Consider the following 4,794-nt stretch of genomic DNA (forward strand, 5'->3'; position numbering starts at 1 on the left):
TAGCCCCTCAACTAGCCTCGGAAATGGTTAGTGCAGGGATTGAGTTCGTGGTCGGGAAATTACATAATTTAACACTCCAATCTGATCTGTTGGAGAGAATCAGAAAGGCACAGCTGGAAGATCCCGAGCTAGTCAAGGTTTGAGACGAAGTAATGGCTGGTCGACCTAGAGGCTTTTCAGTCTCGAGCAGTGGAATGTTGTTATATAAAGCTCGAGTTTGTGTTCCTAGTGTTGATGAGCTTAAGAAAGAAATAATAGATGAAGCTCATACCACACCTTATTCGTTGCATCCGGGAACCACCAAAATGTATCAGGATTTGAAACCCTACTTCTGGTGGTATGGGATGAAAAGAGATGTGGTGGACTACGTGTCCAAGTGTTTAACCTGCCAGCAGATTAAAGCTGAACATCAGAGGCCGGCAGGGTTATTGCAACCTTTAGTCCTTCCAGAATGGAAGTGGGAGGACATTGCAATGGACTTCGTAACTAGCTTTCCTAGAACTACGGGGATGTATGATTCAGTATGGGTCATCGTGGACAGATTCACAAAATCAGCTCACTTTCTACCAGTGAAAGTTACATATTCAGTGGATCAGTACGCTGAATTGTATGTGAAAGAGATAGTTCGTCTCCATGGAGCTCCTAAATCTATTGTGTCAGATAGGGATCCAAAGTTCACATCGAAGTTTTGGGAGAGTCTTCAGAAGGCTATGGGTACCAAGTTAAAGTTTAGCACAGCCTTTCACTCTCAGACCGATGGTCAGTCAGAAAGAACTATTCAGATTTTGGAAGACTTACTACGAGCCTGTGTCATGGACTTTGAAGGTTCATGGAGTAAGTACTTGCCTTTAATTGAATTCTCCTACAACAACAGCTACCAGAGTACAATAGGGATGGCTCCCTATGAGATGTTGTTGGGTTTTATGCCCTAAATAAAACTCATTTCAATATAATCAGATTTACTTATTAATATAGATCAGAAATAACATTTAATGTTGCATGGTTCACATGATTTATTTCATGATTATATGTACATAATGTATAAATTCATCTAAAACCCTTTTCACATACTTGATCCTGTTTATTGTGTCGTCAACACATTGGAAAGTAAACATGACTATGTGAATAAAGTTTCCAAGATTTATCAAACATAGGGTTTTACTGATATGATAATCTACAACAGAGTTTACTTGCATTTGGAGAAATGCTATGTTCTTTCCAAAGCATTGGTTAAAGTAAAGCTCAGGTTGGATGCATGGAGTATGCATCGGAAGGGACCGATATTGAACTTTGACTTAGATTTATTAAAGTTACCGTAATATCTATTCAAGTCAATATCGCCTAGTTGATCCTAGATCAAATGTTCTTAATCCTGTTATGATTAGGCTCAATCTTGAAAGGCTATTCGTGTTCTTTGATTTGTTAGTTAAGCCTACTTTTGGGTCAGGGTGATACGTACATTTTGGGAACACGGTAGTGCAATTGAGTGGGAGCGCTAGCATAAACATGGAATCTATAGCTTCTATTTGGCGAATAGTAAGCAAAGGATGATCTCCTTCGAGCTTGACCAAACGAACAGAAATGGTGGAGTACTCATTTCACAGAAGCTGAAATATCATTTATACAGGGTTAAGTGTTTTAAGGATAAAATACATTGTAGGGTGTAACGGTAATTTAATCCCTTTACAGTGTAGATCATTCATATAGAGGATCATTGATCACATTAGGATTATAACAATGGATAACTAATGATGTGTCTATATGGTGGAACATATAGAGCATTCTATATACTGAGAGTGCAATTCTAAGTTCTATGCGTGGATTCAACAAAGAATTAATAAGTTAGTGAATTTTAGTGCTAAATTCTTGATCTACTTATTGGAAGCTCGGTTATATAGACCCATGGTCCCCGCACTAGTTGAGATAATATTGCTTGTAAGACTCATGTAATTGGTTTTGATTAATCAATTATAATTCTCAAATTAGACTATGTCTATTTGTGAAATTTTCACTAAGTAAGGGCGAAATTGTAAAGAAAGAGTTTATAGGGGCATATTTGTTAATTTTGATACTTTGTATGGTTCAATTAATAAATATGATAAATGACAATATTATTTAATAATTATTTATAGTTATTAAATAGTTAGAATTGGCATTTAAATGGTTGAATTTATTAAAATTGGCGTTTTTGAGAAAATCAGATGCAGAATTGATAAAATTGCAAAATTGCAAAAAGTGAGGCCCAAATCCACTAAGCATGGCCCGCCACTTTTGTAGGCAATTTAAAATGATATTTTCATTATTTTAACGCCAAATAATTCAAACCTTACCCTAGTGGAATGCTATAAATAGATAGTGAAGGCTTCAGGAAATTTACACTTAAATTTTCTACTTTTTCATTCAGAAAAAACTGAGCCTTCTCTCTCCCTATCTTTGGCCGAACCCACTCTCTCTCTCTTCCTCATTGAGATTTCGAAATTCTTAGTGTAAGAGTAGTGCCCACACACAGCAAGTGATACCTCAATCATAGTGAGGAAGATCGTGAAGAAAGATCATCAGAGAAGGAGTTTCAGCATCAAAGATTCAGAGAAAGAGATCCAGGTTCAGATATTGATAATGCTCTGCTACAGAAAGGAATCAAGGGCTAGATATCTGAACGGAAGGAGTCATATTATTCTGCTGCACCCAATGTAAGGTTTCCTAAACTTTATATGTGTTTATTTCATCGTTTTAGAAATATTCATATTTAGGGTGTTAATAAACATACTTGTGAGTAGATCTAAGATCCTGGTAAAATAAAATCCAACAGATGTTATATGGTAGAAAATGTCGTTCTCCTATTCATTGGGACGAGACGGGAGAAAGAAAGTACTTGGGTCTAGAGTTGGTGCAGAGGACCAATGAAGCTATTGATAAGATCAAGGCTCGGATGCTTGCTGCTCAAAGCAGGCAGAAAAGTTATGCCGATCCGAAGCGCAGAGATGTTACATTTCAGGCAGGGGAACATGTTTTCCTGCGAGTTTCACCGATGAAGGGTATTAGGCGCTTCGGGAAGAAGGGTAAGTTAAGCCCTAGGTTCATTGGGCCATTTCAGATACTCGAGAAGGTCGGGCAGGTAGCGTATCGGCTAGCCTTACCACCAGCATTATCGGCTATTGATGACGTATTTCGCATTTCTATGTTAAGGAAATACGTATCAGACCCAACTCATGTCTTGAGTTATGAAGCCCTTGAACTGCAGCCAGACTTAACCTATGAAGAACAACCTGTACAGATTTTGGATAGAAAGGAAAAAGTTCTTCGGAACAAGACTATTGCACTGGTTAAGGTGCTCTGGAGGAACAGTAAGGTGGAAGAAGCCACCTGGGAATTGGAGTCAGATATGAGGACTCAACATCCAGAGCTATTCAGGTTAGATTTCGAGGACGAAATCCTATTAACGGGGGGATAATTGTAATGACCGCTGTAGTAATGTAAATTAGTAAAGGCAATTAGCACTAATTTTTATTATTTTACTATTATTTGTGAATTTATTTAATTATGGACCCCAATATTTAGAAATAAATATTAGAGTTATAATTTCTCAATTCCGGAGATTTTATTAAACTCTAGGGGTATTATTTAGCTTATATGTGAAATATGTTATTTTTATAATTTTTGTTCGGCGACAACGAAAAATGCGATGGATGGCTAGATTGATCACATGGGTAAGTTTAGAACCTTATTTCATAGTGGGAAATATTTTAGAGAAAATAAATTATCGAGATTGAGCGGGGTTATGGAAATTGACCATTTTACCCCTAGCTTTTGAAAATACCTATGTTTTAAGTCAAAGGGCATTTTAGTCATTTCTTTTGGTGAGAGTTAAGTGGCATCCTAGGTTTGTGACACCTATCACTCTAAGTATTCAGCAAGGAATAGAAAAAAATAATCCCTTATGCTTTTTTAGAAAAAAGAAAAAGAAAGAAACTTAAGAAAATACAAAAAAATCAAGAAGCTCTCCTTTCCTTCCCTCTCTCTCTTCGAACCAGCAGAAGCGAAGGGGTTTTGTTGCTGGATTGTTGTGTTTGCAGCTAGGGATTCAAGAGGAAGTCAAGCCAAGGTAAGCTCTAGCAACTCCTAGCCCTAATTCTTGAATTTAAGCTTAGGTTGAGTATGTGAAATTGAGTTTCAGGGGTTGTTAGGGTTAGAAATGATTAGGGTTCGAATTTTTTAGTTTATTTGAGTTAATTTAAGTCCCTAGCAGCTGGTTTTGATGCTTGATGTTAGTTCTAAGCAAGCTTGAGTTTTGAAACTCAAGCTTTGAGCTTTAATGGCAACTTGAATTATAATGGTTTGTTCTGTGAATTGTTGGCTGGAATATGTTGTTTATGCCCTAATTAGGTACTCTGGAAGGTTTCATGGCATTTGGTGGAAGATTGAGCATTGAATGAAATGCTTTGGGGAAACTGGTGCAAACCGGCTAGCCGGTTTGCAGTGCCACAAAAACCGGCTAGCCGGTTTTGGCAGGGTTCCCCGGGCCTTTCATTTTCTCAATTTTTGCCATTTTGATGCCTCAGTTGGGTGTTTCCCCATTTCCAGAATTAAAATAGCCCATTAAGAGTATAACAGAACCTAGGGTTTCGGTTTTGGGTTTCCCAGGATTAGGGTTTTAATCATGTGACTTACCCGGTTTCAATATGTGATTAGGGCATCCATCTAGCACGAGAATTCTGTTCAGGTCGGCCAACACACTTGAATTCGGAAAACAGGTAAGAACTGTGTATAATGTATGATGTGATTATCTGAATGTAT

The sequence above is a fragment of the Cannabis sativa genome, chromosome 6, assembly GCF_029168945.1.
Source record: "Cannabis sativa cultivar Pink pepper isolate KNU-18-1 chromosome 6, ASM2916894v1, whole genome shotgun sequence".
Taxonomy (NCBI): Eukaryota; Viridiplantae; Streptophyta; class Magnoliopsida; order Rosales; family Cannabaceae; genus Cannabis; species Cannabis sativa.